Raw genomic sequence first — 16060 nt, 5'->3', positions numbered from 1 at the left:
AGTTTCCTCTTCCCCTTCCTCCTGTGTAATACATGCTGGTCACAGAGTTTTCTCCAGCTATAATTTTGGCATTTATGCTTGCACAGGTATGCATGTACCTGACCAACATGCAGCTTACCACACATGCCCAGTAGACATGTGAATCCATATACATCCATACTACACATGCCGTGGTCCACCTGGTTTACCTGTGGCAGGTTAGGGTATAATGTCCTTGTGTCAGGATTAATGGTGCCATTTGTCTAATAGGTTAGACCAGTGGTTTTCAACCTTTTTTGTTTGTGGACCCTTAAACATTTTCAAATGGAAATGCAGATCCCTTTGGAAATTTTGAATGGATTTGCAGACCTCTCTGAATTGTAAGTGTGGGTATTCATATACTTTGATTGATCATAGCCATCTTTCATGGATCCCTCAGACATGGGTCCACAGACCACAGGTTGAAAACCACTGTGTTAGACAATAGATCTGTATACAATGGTTTGGATTGGGATAATCCTGAATCAGGCAGGGGGTTGGACTAGAAGACTTCTGGAGGTCTTTTCCAGCCCTACTTTTCTACAATTCTAGAAATATGATCATAAACTGTGCATAAATACCAAAAATATGTACTGCCCTTAATAATTTGACCACTTTTTCAAAGACATTGTAAGTCCCAGGATGTGATAGATTAATGGTACAGAGCATTTATTTATTAGTGATAGGTACATACATAATATATAAAGAATACATAGATGAAATAAAAATAGTATGGTGGTTTTCTAATTAGATCAGCAATACGTCCTCTATGCTCCATTCACTGTCATCCTCAAAAATGCCCAAACTGCAAGATAAATCTTTCAAACAATCAACTCTGACATGTTTCAGTTGCATCACTGCTTTGGCACTAGGTCAAAATCTACAACGGACTCAGTTCAGTTTAAACTAACCTGAACTCCAAAAGAAGTGAAAAAGGAACTATTTTGGAGCAAGGTTTGATGGGTTAGAAGTAAAGGACTGTGATTTTGAGCTATGTTTGCCTATGGAAAGTCTGTTACAGAAGCTTCATGAAAAACTAAAGCTTTAGCTTTAGTCAGACTTGACATTAAGGACAACAAAGAGAATACAAGTGTTTTTTCTTCTTCCTGATGAAAAGGAAGGCAGGAGAACATTAGCCTTTTCTTCTCAAAATGGCTTCAGAAGCACTAGGAATATGTGCTATTTCATTCCTAGGAACATTACATTCTCAAAGTCTTAGAACCTTTTTCTCAAATTACATTGCCAAGCCAGCTAAAAAGCTTATAATACAATGTACAAGGCTGTAAAGTATAACAATATGGCCTAACTGTTCCCTAGACAGAGTGCTGAAAGGAGATAAACCAACACAACTTTAGTGTTCTACTTTTGCTACCTCCTGAACCAGAAACTGAGTAACTGCCTTAAGGGCAAGTCACATGGCACACTTAGTATGTGTTAAATGCATTTAAAATGCGAGTGGCCATGCATTGAAGCACTAAAACACATGCTAAGTGTGCTTGTATTATAGCAAGTGTACAACTTTTCATGCAGAGTATTTCTAAATTGCATTAAGTAATACATGTTCAGCTTGTCAGCTGCCCCCACAGAGTTAATATGAACAATGTACAGTTTTCCAGTATCCCAAGATGCACTGTTCCAAGAGTCTGTCAATCCACCTAACTGGACTCCACTGCCCAACAGGGTAATAGCAACTTGAAAACGATACCCTACCCATCCCAGTGGGGTGTGACCTTGGCTCACATGGAATCACCCTGAGCACCTGTTAAGAGCCTCAAGGTTTACCAAGGCCTGCCACTCTTGCTCAAGTATGCTGGTGTGAACAGTGAACACCTAGCTTTATAAACTGAATTGAATCAGATTATGTCCTGCTCAGACCCCAAAAAACAGGCCTTGAACTGGACTCGTGCCAAGGTACTGGACCTCATCATTTGGAGCAAGAAGAGAACCATCGCCACCACTACCAGTGGTAGGAAGGGCAGGTGATGAAACCAGGCAGTCTACAAGTACATTGCAGCAAAATGGCAGCTTGGGGGCACCAGTGGTACTGAGAGCAGATCTGCACTATATCAAGTGCATGAAGTCGTGGCATGTTTGGGGCAGGGCTGCTGACAAGGTCTCAGGCACCCCAAAAGCCATAGTCCACTACCATGAGGAGCTGTTGAGCTTCCTCGAGGCAGACCACATCATTGCTTCCCAACAAACTGCCCTCTGCCTGCCTGTGGGCCTGGTGGGTTACAACAATGACAATAAATACAATAATCAAGTTCTCTTGTTGCCTCCTGCTGTCAAAATAGTCATTAAGGAGCATAAGGACTTGCCCCTACCCTGCCCCTTACTCTGACCCTAACCCTGACCTAGACCCATGCACTGGCATGGCTTGGAGGTGACTTAGGTGATTGCTGTGGGTGAGGCACATAGCTCAATGAAGTGCCTACTTGACAATAGGGAAGGGGGCAATCGGTACAAATGGCCACCCCAAACCCACCCCTAGGACTCACCAGAAGGAAGGGGTCATTGTGTTCTGCACAATACAGAGGACAAGAAAATTATTTGGACCATGGTAATTGTGCAAGGACTATGGCCCAATTAAGGTTTAATGGCCCAATTAAGGTGCTCAGTGGTTGGGGCAGTTAGAGTTAACCTCAGTTAAGGGTTAATGAATGCATGCAAAGCTGTCAGTGGAAACCTGCCCCATGCCAAACTGGTTGGTGACAGAACTTAAGCTGTCAGTGTTCATCAACTTCAAAATCATTGGGGCCACACGTCTCTGACATGGTGTGCCAAGGTCCAATGTTCTGGCACCGGAGCAAGGGGGCCAGCTTGGTGCTAAGGTCCATGATCATGCCAGAGAACATACTAAGATTTTGCTACCACAGCTCATCGCCTCAGGTTCTGGGCATGAACCACCAGTCAAAGCTCACTGGTAATGCCCAGCACTGATAAGGTGGCATCCAATACTGGGTCCATAGCACCCTAGCTTGCACAGTCATGGTGTGCCTCAGCATGATGCCCATAGCAGCATCACAGTCCTCAAAGTAGCACCTCACCAGGGCCAGGAGCTTGTGCTGCAAGTGCGCAGAGCACCTGTGGATTATATTGGCCAGGGCAATAATTTGCTCAGTTCTACCCCTTGTCATCTCTAGGAAACCCCTGGAAATCCCACCTCAGCTGGAAAAGTCAGTCAAGAAGGGATTGAAGATCCCAAGCCAGGCCAAGGAGGGATTGGAATTCACATCTCATCTCAGTGAGATGGTTAGCTATTTGGTGCTTTTGTCTATGCTTGGCTGTTTTTGGCTGTTCTCTGGAAATTGGGAAAAGTTGCTCCTGTACAGCATCCCAGAACTCCTGCTTGCTGGCTCTTTAGCAGTGAAGTACCAGCTTGCATGTAGGATTTGTAATAAACATCGCCATGCACACAGCACATTCCCAGGTTAACAAATCCTGTGTCCTCCTACAAGGTCCTTAACACAGCACTCTGTATGAAAGGAGAAGTGCTGTGCCTTTCAGAATTGCTAATTATCACAGGTGCAGTGATGTATGCACTTCTCTTTTTGCTTTATGGTGTGGAGAGAGGGGCTAATACCACACCTGTCCTGTCTCATTTCAGGGCTATAAATTTTGTAGCCTCAATCCAAGCCTCAGCCATAAAAGCTTGCCTGGCCAATCCCATCTAGCTCCATGTCTACAATAGATCCAGTACTGCATGAATTTAGCTACGCTATTTCTTGTTCAAAAGGTAGCATGCACAGGGAAGTGTGGTGTGTTTTGGCATGTCTCTTCCTGGTGTGGTAAAGGATAAGCACAGAATATGCCCTATGTGCATAGGAAGAAGAGCACCTAAATAGAGGAATTCCATGCTTCTATATCAAAAGGGAGAGTAGATCTCTTAGCCATTCCCTCCACTTTAGTGTGTGGGAGCGAAGGGTTTTTTGGAACATGGCCCATAGCTCAGAAAATTCAGAGTAACCAATTCTTGCAACTTTATTGCAAGCCTTATTATATTTGATTTGTTATTTGAAGTCCTAGCACCTGAAGACAAGTGATTACATGGGGAATCTTAGTTTTTATTTTTTAGCAAAGAAAGTTTCTAGTTCCTGATGAGAAAAAGTTGAAATTGAGTCAAGAACAAGAGAACCCCAAAAAAGAAGGTAAATAAAAAAGAACCTTTCTTTTTATTTTTTATTCTTAATTTTTATTATTTGTTATTTCCTTTTTTTTCAGATTTACGATTCTGGAATGCCTGGGGTTGGCATCCTCAAACTGCAAGGACAGAGCAGCAAGATATCATTATAGTCTCCTTGCCATCCTTCTGACAGAAAGCTAACCCCCAGGTTGGAGGTGTCCAAGTCATGAGCCAGAATAAATCAGTTGATTCTGCCTGACACCCAATTGTTTTAATATTTTGATGCAAATAATGAATGAAAAATACTTTGGTTCCTACCTGCATATTCTTATTTGCATGCTAAGCCAAGTTGGCACAAATATTTGCAAACAGTGAATAAAAAGGGCAAGCATGTGTGAAGAGATATACCAGTCTTACAAAGAATTAGGGTATAGTGCTTACTCTGGAAGAAAAGCAGTTAAATTAGGCCCACCTGGTGATGCTTCATAGCAGTGTCAGGGAAGTAGCAAAGGACTGGAATGAGTAAAAGCTGGCAGGGAACCTGATTTATAAGGTCTGTAGGCTGAAGCTAGCTGGTGAGATAAGAGGTTTTCCTGATGAAGGGACGTTTTGTTTTATATAATTGGGACAGACTGTTCAGAACTCAGTGGGATAAGGAGAGAATCTAGGGACAAGCTGAATGAAAGGATTTAGTCTGCAGAGTTTAATATATGAACTGTTTGATCAGATCATTGAATGAATAGCAATGGATGTTCCAACTCAAGAAGGATGTTTAGTGCTGAACTATAAAATGTCAAATTCCCAGAGTGGAAATTGGGACCCTGTGTTACATGCCTAAACTCCCTCAACAGCAGGGGTGGCCAGTCTGCCACACACAGCACAAATGACATGGGCAGCCTCTGCATGTGGCTCTTAGTATATCAGAGAAGTGGGGAGGGGGCAGCACAGTGGCAGATAGAGTAAGGAGCAGAAAGAGCAGCAGATCAGGCAGGGGAGGGGGATCAGAAGTGGGGGGTACGGGGCTTAATTTGTGGCATGCCTAGCAAAGAGGTCTGCTGTTTCCGCTCTGCAGTGTGTGAGAATATAATTAGATACCTTGGAACAGGCTCCAAAATAGTGCACTGAGAAAGGGCTTTCGTAAAGCTGCCAGACTCAAGTGTATAGATGCCTAAGGCTAGTCAATAGGAATTGCTGAGGACAAAGGCTTGTCTTCAATCCAGTCCTTCACTTAGGGCTACAGGGAAATATTTCTGTTGCTTTGGGAGCTGCAGTCTAGAAAGTACTCCTGTAAAAAGTGCCTATAAATTTTCTCCCAAAAACTGTTACTGTGTTTTGTTGTATTCAGTGACTCTTCATGTAAAATACCAGGGATGAACCAGAATGCCAAGGTGCAGGGTCTGAAGCAGGAACCAGAATCCAGGACACTCCCCTGTCCTCCATGAAAAGTGTCTTAATCAATAGGCAACAGCTTCAAGCTCCCTCTTGTGAACTCATCTGGGCATACTGAACCTTGATTTTTTTTTTTTTTTCTGCTCAAAGGAACAGCTTCTACAGGAAGTGTAGTGAATATCCACAGCCCAGGACAGTCTGTGACATGGTGGCTAGGACACTGTCCTGGAAAATGAGAGATCTGGGTTTATATTCCCTCTGTAGAGAAGGGAATTAAACTGGGTCCCACTTGCTAGGCAAGTACTCTAAACACTAAGCTACTGTTGCAGGGGGCAAAGAGGGAGAGGGGGCACCAGGACAAGTATTGTGAAAGAAAGCAGTGGCTGCCATTGTTTTTTGCTCCTGCAAGGGTGTGCTATGCTTTTTTTTTCAGACCAAGGTTTTTGGCACCCTTAGGCAGAGGAATATCTAGTTTCCAGATCTGGGGCTTAGAGATGAGCAGCTGAACACTTAGGTCATGTTTATCAGATCCTGTGCATGTATTACTTTAGGTATATTGTTCCTTGACCATAAGGATCCCCAGTGAGCTATATAGTTAGGCAACTCCTAGGATTAGGCAATAGCTGCACAGGTACTTTGGGGAAATCACAGTTTTGCACTAAGATGTACAAATTCTGCCTCAGTCCAACTTTAGATGCCTAAGACCTTTTTCAGATCTAGCCCAAGGGAGTTTTTCATCCACACCTGATTTTGAGAAAAGAGCCCTGGTTAATTGCTTTAATCTAAAAACTAGAAACAAAAGAACAGAACTTTTTTCCCCCCAAGTTGTCCTGTAGATGTGTCCAACTTGGACTCCTACTGCATGTTAAGCCTTTCCTGATCCAGCCATTGCCATTTAAATGACTATTTATGAACATTATACTTGCTATATTCAACCAGATCTGCACACACTATTTACTCTGTTAAGCATTCACTGCAGCAGCAATGCTAATGGGGGAGAAGAATTTGTGAAATGGTTACAATTTACAATCTTGATAATGTCACATCACTGACAGGACACTGACAAGCATTTCAAGTAGGATTCATAAAGCTGCCAACACAGGGCTTAACAAGGTGCATTATGAGAATGTGAAGATGAGGAGGATAATATCTTTTAATGTCACAAAAAAATTCTTGGAAGTAGTGAAAAAGAAAAGTAATCCAGGCCCCTAAGCAACAAGTATATGCAAGAAAATATAAAAACAGACATGGAACCAACAACTGGATTGGACTGAATCATATGTACAGAATAGACTACCAGAAACATTCAGCACATTTTCTTTTTTGTCACTTAGAAATTGATCCTAAAGACTGTAAAAACCATTTATTAGTTGCAAGTGTCTTTATGAGCTAGTCACATCATGCACATACTGATTCTTTGTTATTTTTAGTGTGAGACTGGCCACATAAGCCACAAGAATATTTTCATTTTTATCCCTTATACTTCTCAAATAGACAAATAAATAAGAAAGCTTGTTTTTGCCAATGTTAGTACATTAGTATCTGGATTTATGTTAAGTGTGTTCTCTCCAAGATTTATTGAAATAATTCCCATTTGTATGAATTTATGAATATTTAAATGAAGCAAAAGAGCCCTAGGACTAGAGCTGGCTGGTACAAGCAATAAGGCATACTGGAACATCTTTCATGCTGTCTTCTTGCTCTTAAGAACCTAAACTTTAAAAAAGATGAAATTTTCTAGCAGTTATGGTTGCCGCCATACACTCACATCCCAAATGTAACAGATGCAGAGACATCTGCCTACATTTTCAGAACTTGGACTAATAGAGAATGATGCTCTCGCACTCCCATCCCACATTCATCTTGATTCAGGTACCTAATGATAACACTTTAAATGTCAACACAGTTCTCTCCCTAGTTACTAAAGAAAGGAGAGAATGCTCCTGAGAGATTCTTCCTCTTTTCCAGCTCCCAGTCACAAAAGTAACCTAAAAGAAGCTAACCCCCACAAGAAAAACAACCAACAAGCTGGCTCAGTAGCACATAAGAGCTTAAGAGCGGGGAAACAAAGCCCAAAGAGTCTTACAGAGCCAAGACTGTGTTCAGACTCCACTGAGGAGGGGTTGAACACAGGTAACCTGCATGATTATATTTTGAATATCTGCATAATCTACTGGAAGTAGTATCCCATAAGTACAAAGCTTGAAATAATACTGCAATTTATCTTTTTTTCTCCAGTCTGACCTCTAAGTAGGAATACAGCTGAAGAGGACAGCCAAAAAACTCAAGCAAATATACATGGATTCAAGAACTCAAGAGAGTCTCTCAGATTGTATACCCTTCTGAGTCTTTTCTCAAACCAAACTCCTGAGACAAAAACATTAGTTTAGAAGTGACCTATAGGGTCATCTAATCCCACCCTGGCACAGATGAAGGATGTGCTATTTGTAAGTCACCCTAGACAAATGTGTATTAAACCTCTTCTTGAAAACCACCAATGAAATAGATTCCACAACCTCCTGGAGTACCTTGTTTCATTTCTGGCTGTTCTTTTGGTCAAGAAGTCACCTAACCCCACAGAAGATGTAATCTAAATCTGTTTTGCTGCAGTTTAAATTGATTACTTTGTGTCTTGCTCTCTGCAGCAAGGGAAAGAGAGTTGCTCACCTCCCTCCATTTGGCAGGCTTTCAAAGATTTGAAAACTGCTTTCATCTTATCTCCTTTCTTTTCTGCCCTGCCTCCCCAACATACCAAGTTCACTCGGCCTTTCTTCATACAGCTTGTATTCCAGCCCCTTCATCATCTTTGTCCCCGGCTTTTGTATCTTCTCCAATTTCTCTACAGCCTTATTAAAATGAGGTGCCTACAAGTGGACAACTCTCCAGTGGAGTAGTGTGTTGAGAAAAGCAGTAAGTTGTAAATGAAAGCCGATTTTACCATCTATGGAACCACGCAGAAGTTAGCAGGTTTCATGGGTGGTACTGAACCAAAACTCCTTTCCCGTGGCTGGTGAAAAGAAAGAAACATGGAATGATTTTTGAACTTCTTCCTTGGAAGTGCTAGTTTGGCCCCTCTCCCTCTCTCAGAAGCCAGAAGTCTATCCCATTGATTTGCAAATAATCTCAGGGTCTACAGAAGGTAATCAAATAAACATGCATGGTTTCTCTTCAGTCCATCCATGTATAACATGTTGATTGCAAGAGCCATGAACGCTGCATGCCCCCAGCGGCTGCAGGGGGCACGGTAAGCTCCTGCAGGTAGCGACAGCAGCATTGGTAGAGGGAGCATGGCAGCAGTAAGCGGGGAGCTCCCCAGGCACCTTTTCTCAGGGGGTGCACCACCACGCTCAGGGGGTGCGCGTGCATCTGTGTGCACCCCCTACACATCGTCAATGGTAAGAGCTGTGCTTCTAAGGATTCCCTCACAGCAACTTACCCAAGAACTCTTCCCTCCCACGTCCAAGGGATTGCTACAGTAGGAGGCTACTTTCCTTTTAGATCAGGACTCTAAGGAATTGCAGTAGCTATTGTAATGATGGTTAAATGTAATTTACCATTCAATACAGACAAAAACTTTGGATGCCTGTAGATGTACAGGACACCTGTAATTACAGCACATTTGAGCACTTACAGCCCCAAGAACCACTATAATTAAAGTGCCCCCACACCACAGAGTGTGTGTAAAGAAGCCCTTTGATTGTTAATGTGGCTTCTGCATGTGGTTCAGGTACAACCAGATACCTGATATAAAATACAAAGTATACTTTACACTCATTCTTTTTTTAGCCACTGAAATGCTCCTTTACTTGCCCGAAAAGTAAGCCAGGGCATTAGTGTAAACAAGAATCAGGCTTCATGTCTCTTGCATTGTGCTGGTTACCCCAACCCCATAGTCACATCCTAACACAATGCTGTTCCTTCAAGCACCAAAAGGAGGTCTTCAGTGGGAAACCAAGTTTACGAAGGAGTAGCTCACCTGACCTGTCTTATCATCTTCTATAACTATGTGAAGTGCAGTGTTTTGGTATTTGCAAGTGGTTTCTACGAGATTGTTTATAGTGTCTGCCTGAAATCGATGTGGAGGAAACAAGATCTTTCTGCTTGCTCCCCCTCCCAGCCTACTCAAGCCTAGCAACTGAGCTGGATAAATGACTAGACAATCTATGGCCCACGGGCCAGATCCAGCCCACAGAGCCATTTGATCTGGCCCATGGATGGGGGGGTTTAGCAGACAGATTAACTCAGTTCAGGTCAAAGGTGGGCGGATGCATGGCAGTTGCACAGGGAAAACACCAGCACTGCTGTTTTTGCCCACAGTGGCTCAGGGAGACTATCTGCAGCCAGAGCATTTCCCTGCAGCAGGGGGCTTCCCAGGGATCCCAAGGATGCTCTAAGACTCTCTCCTGAAAACAGGAGAATAAATTGGGACCCTGAGAAAGGCCTGTACCCTTAGGCTCCATGAATGACATTCACTGGCTAACTCACCAAGTATTTTCTTCATGTCCTGGACTTAAGTGGGTGACTCTTGTTGTCTATGTTCCTGCCTGGCTATTACTTTAAAGTTTGTTGAGGGTAGACATAAATGGAGTTCTTTCTCCATTTCGAAATACAATCAGCATGCTCAAATAGATTTATTCTGGACTGAAAACAACAACAAAATCCCCAACGGCCTGGACTGTATCTATTTCAATTGTCTCTATCTATTTGATGTGGAACTCATCCCATGTAGAGTGCAACTTCAAAAGTTCAAAGAATAATTGCTTGAAATAAGACTGACCTTGTCTTAAAATAATCAGGGACTGTGAAAGAAACATTTTTTTCTCTAAAAACCATTCAAGAAAATTGACTTGCTTTTTTTTTTCTTTTGCAAAATAAACTTCTCATACAAACTTCTGTCTAGCTCTGTAAAACTATTAAAATAGGAAATAAAGAGAAGCCCAGTCTGTCCAAATAGGTGCAGTAATGTCAAGTTAATAAATTATCAGATGTAAGCTAACTTTCTATTAGATGTTAGAAAACATTTCTTCTCCTACTGGTCTTACCACTTGATAAGTAATGAAACAAATCCAAAGACATTTTATTTCCTATCTTTGTAAGGATGGATGCACAGAGTTGCACCTTCGTATATTTGTTTTATGATTCAAAAATGTGGCTTACTATAATGCAAAAACTCCATAGCCTCATGCTGTATTGCTAAATTGTCACTGTCTTAAAATACAAACAATGGGGCATTACTAAGCTGCTTGTGTCTCATTTTGCCCTAACTTTAGCCTATGTAAAATATGAAGCAGAATAGAATACAGCCCTCTGATTGTGTATAGTGAAATAACTGTTGACTTATTTTTCTTGTCAATAAGTATGGATAAGTGGCTTAGAGCAGGCAGCCTATGGATAAATGGCAGTGGGAAAAACAGTTATAAGATTTAAAGTCTGTTTACAGTTTAGGTTAGAGGATTTACAATGGGCTATGCCATGTTTATGAGCAGGGATCTTGGTTTTCCTTGATAAAAAAAATGGCAAATTCTCTGGTAAAAAGTTGCAAATTCTCTGATCACCCAAAATCTGTGAACAATATGAAACATCACATATATACATACTTACATAGGTATCAATTGAACACAATGGTTTTGGGGTTTTTTTACATATCTACAATTTTAAAGCAATTTGGAAGCCTACCAGTGCCTCAATCCAATAATAAAATAAATTCTAAATACCTATACATTTTGGTATTTGATTTTGGGTTTATCATGGAAAATCAGAGCTCCCCCTGACCCCTTAGTTCACAGAACGCAAGTCCAGGCCCCTCACTTCCAAGCCACAGCCCCCTGGCCCTGCTGGTGCACCTCACCCCAGCTGCCAGGGCTACCGAGCCAGGGACCCATGTCTGTAGCCTTCTGTCCCCCACAGCAGCACACAAGCCCTGGTTGCTGTCCACAGGAGGTGGCAGCTGCTGTGGCACAAGCAGGGAGTATACCTTGGAGCCCGGCTCCCCTCTCCTGTGGGCAGCATGGCCAGATCAGAGCCCATGGGGTTGTGGGGGCAGCCTGCCTGCTGCAGGCTTGGGCTCCCCATCCTGCTGCCTTTTCCCTGAGGCCTCCACATCCCAACAGCCAGGACCCAACGTGGAGGGCAGAGCAGGGCTTGGCAGGGAAGCTCCCTGCTGCTGTGTGCACAACCACCCTGGTGAGGTGCCTTCTACCTGCCTGGCAACTATGAGGGGCACAACCCCACGCTGCTGCGAGGCAGGCAGGGGGCTCCTTACCAGGGTGGTATGGGGCTTGCAGTGGCAAGGAGCTTCCCAGCCCCACTGCCCTGCCATGCTGGGTCCTGCCCACTGGGCTGTGAAGTCCCCAAGGGAGGGCAGCAGGGTGGGGAGTCCAAATCCCCAACGCATATGCCCCTCCAGGAGTGTGCACAGCAGTGGGGAGTCAGCCCCTTCTTCCCCTGCCCCTTGGATGAGCTGCCCGCAGCTCTGTCCCACTACACACCCGGGCCCTGTAGCCACACATTCTGGCCACAGGCCCTGAGCCCCATGCACCACCTGGGCTGGGCAGCAGCCCCAGCCCCAGCCCCAGCCCTGCCCAACTCCCTCCCTCCCTATGGGGGCCTCAATCTCACCCCGAGACTTACCTGTGGGAGCTCCTCTCCAGGCTACCTGGCAGCCATGTGCATGTATGCACATGGCCTTCCTTCCACTCCCCTCTCCCCTTGTAGGCTGGGACTCTGCCAGCCTGCAGGGAGCACTTTGCAGAAGTGGAAAATACATGTGTTTCTCCATTAAAATGAGAAATCTGCATTTTTCTCAGTTAAAAGGGAAAATCCATGTGTATTTTCTGTTTTTCTGTGGGAAACAGAAAATCCAGATCCCTGCTTATGACACAGAGATATTTTGGGAGTTACGCTATTTAGACTAGTTGGCCTACCGCATACATATCCAATGTTTTAAGTGATTATGCCCATATTGGCAGTATCTTCTCTAGGTAACTGTCAGAACCCAGTAGTTGAATGCCTATGTCACAGTGGAAAATGTCATTGATTTGATGCCTATAACGCAGTAGAATTTCTCGCCACAGTGGAATTTTCCGGTATGGTAGAAAACCCCAGTGCAGTGAAAAGTTCCCGCCAACTTTATGCAAACACACACGCCACCATTGGCCAGTTATAAATTATTCATACTTGGTGACTAGTAATTGGCTCGCTAGCCATATAAAAGTTAGAGCAGTTTCCGCCCAAGTCGGAGAGCTCCGCGCACATCTCGGAGTGAACTTGGCAGACTGATCACCCACTAACGACTCCCCGTCACCGACCGTCCCAACGTATCCCGTGCCCTGCATGCCCGATAAGCCATTCATGTCATCTCGTCTTACTCAAAGAGCTCACGTTTGCAACTGTAATCTAAGTCAGTTCTTCTTCCTACGCTGTATACATCGACGGCGTAAGTAAATAATCTCTTTGTTCAACCAATACGCTTCAGTGCCTAATTCTGCTCCATCGGTCAAAAGTACCCGCCTGCCATTTCGGGCTACTGGCCACAGCCCGGCCTGTCACTCGACCGCCACAGTAACTACTAGAAGCAAATCAACATAGAGTTACTTAACATTGGTCTGAGAAGCTGATGTAATGTTGTTGAGTCTGATTCACAAGTATTGCATATTGGTATATGGGCTAAATTAGCTGTATATATCGTTCTAAATGCTCCCGTGCTGTTTGGAAACATAGTGAGAACCTGTTGAGCAGGACAGGCAAACACTTAAGACTGGAGGTTAGAACTTCTCAAGCTAAGTCTTTCAGGTGACTGGCATACCAGCAGGCTTTTCCTTTGTGTCAGTCTAGCCAGCTCAGACCTTAACCTGTGGAGTCAAGCAGGGTAACAATCCTTTCCTTGAAGATCTGCATGAGTGTTTTTTGCCATTGTTTTTGTTCTGGATTTGGATTTTTTTTGTTTCTTTTATCCCCTTTTTCCACCATCAGAGAAAAACAAAAAAGGTAAGAAGGACACAATAATTTCTACAAGATAAGAATGACATGAAATACCACTGGGTTTAAGACTGCAGAAATATCAAATAAATGGCAAAGAGCCCCTGAAGGTATAGGGTATTCTGTTAGGGTTGCAGTTGAGACCTAGAAGATGCAAACTGGATGTTTAGAGATACAATCTATGTTGAGGGGTAGATGTGCTCACAGACTGCTGAATGAGTTGTGGTGCAGGGTTGTCTACACTTCTTTCCCTTTCTGAGTGCATCCTTTGCAGCTATTTGGCCACAAGCCGTCACCTCTCTGAGATGGAATTTTGTTCTTCTTCTCTTAGATCAGGCCCTCCACTACACATACTGTATGCACAATATATTTATTAGAGTTATGCAGCAGGTTCAATAAAGTTTAGTTATTTAAGGGACTCTTGGGGCTCCCTTTGGGACCTGTGACTGATGATGAATACAGTGATAGTTTTCAGGACAATATATGGTTTAATGTTTTTTAAAACTATTAAGGTCTCCCTGAATTTGATTTCTATCTTAATTTTTGGATAGGCCTACCTTGCCCCATCATCTAGGGATGAGATTGTTCCTCAATATTCTCTGTCTCAGTCTTAGCTTGGACAGTGATGCCTTCATTCACACACTAGAAGATAAAGGGTCCTTGAAGGCTAATCTCTCCCAACCATAAAAGTTAGTGCACTGAAAATGATTGCCTTGCAATCTTGCTTCTTTCATCCCTGGACTATCATGGCTATGACACCAATGCTACTTAGTCTTTTCCTTAATATTTCACTTCATCTGTCTCTGTCTTTAGACTTTGGAGGGTTTGATTTCATTTTACCACTCCCCTGCATTGGAGACATTCCTTGAGAAAATGGCTTAACAAACCTAGTAGGGATTTTAAGCCAGTGAAACACCATCAATAGGTCTAGCATTGTCCTTTGTGGCAAATGGGGAATTGCCTCCACCAAGGTGCCAAGTGAGTTTTCTGACGGTGTTGCTAGTGAATGAACACAATGGCTGTATGTGATATATCGTACAATAACCAGATCAAAGCAGAGTGCTAATAAATGATTACAGATCGTTCAAAGGCTGTCATATACCTACCGCTAGGAAATGATAATGGCTTTTCAGTCAACAAGAGCTTGGCTGTCACAATGGGCAGGAGATATGTATGTGTGTGTGTGTATATATATTATATATACACACACACACACACACACACACACACACACTATAATATACTATACTATAGCACAACATTTTTTTGTGTAGAAATCAAACCCGAGAAGAATGCTGTATCTCACAGCACCAATAGATTTGGTGCTGTGAGATGCAGCATTCTTCTCAGGTTTGATTTCTACACAAAAAAATGTTGTGCTGTGTTACAATATGTAACCTTCCTGGTAAAATCTGATCAGGAAAGGAGGCACATTCACGAGTCTTCACTAATGAGAATGCTGCTGCATGGTTTGCAAGTTATTCCTGTGCAGCAGAAGGAAGGCCAAAGAATAGAGCAAAGGATTGCACAGATCTCCTAAGATGCATCCACTCTCTGCCCAGTCTCTTTACACATTTTATGAGTACAATTGAATTAGAGGGCAGTAGCCCTGCTCTCCCTGCACCAAACTGCCTGCAGACTCAAAAGACTTAATTTATTTGGCCTTTTTAGTATTCCCTGCCAATTTACTGAAGACTTGAATGGGAAATATGAATTGATAAACTTGGACTGTGAACATATGAAAGAGCTGCATTTATTTTAAGGTAAATAGGTTTAAAACTGATAAAATAACTATGGGAATGCTGTATTATTTCAGATTGGCATGCATTGATTTAGAAATAAGTTCAAACTGAAAGCTAAAAATGCCATTTTAAAACTGAAATAGGGGTGTCCACAATGGAGTTGGCACCAGTATAAATTGACTTTAAAATAATGTAAGTTAAATTTTTACAATTTCTGGGATCAGATAAAGTCTTTTTACACTTCATTTGAAAGGCCAGGCTTTAAAAAACAAATGAGCATATTTTGGAGACTTTGGTGTACAGATGCACAACAGGCTTCTTAATTTTTTTTTTTAATCCAATTTGTAGTTGATCAAAAAAGTGAGAGGGGAAATGGGTGACTTTAAAGTCATGCAGAATCACAGAGGGAAAGCCATAATGCCTCCTATGCTGAGACAAGTACAGTGCAGGAGAGGAGACCATGCCAACAAAGAGCTCCTTCCTCCTCCTCCAGGCTTATTGTGGTTTGGTCTCAGCCTTCATGTTGGTAAAAGCTGTCACTGAAGCATGTGGTGTACACAACAGACTATGCTCATTTGGTTAACTGCTGAAGAGCAGTGGTGCTTTGTTCACTCCTTTCTCATGTTCCTTACTCAGGAGACAGGAGGATGGGGTGATATATGAGTAGGGTGACACAGGACTCAGCTAAACTAGTTTTATTCCAGATGATGTTTCCTGCCACTGGGGAAATTTACCCACTGGATAAATACAGCTGAGGTCTGGCTGCTTTGCACTATCAGAATGGTGTGAAGGGGTCTAATTTGAGGAAAGC

The sequence above is a fragment of the Alligator mississippiensis genome, chromosome 1 (genome assembly GCF_030867095.1).
Source record: "Alligator mississippiensis isolate rAllMis1 chromosome 1, rAllMis1, whole genome shotgun sequence".
Classification (NCBI taxonomy): domain Eukaryota; kingdom Metazoa; phylum Chordata; order Crocodylia; family Alligatoridae; genus Alligator; species Alligator mississippiensis.
This window is presented reverse-complemented; position numbering follows the sequence as displayed.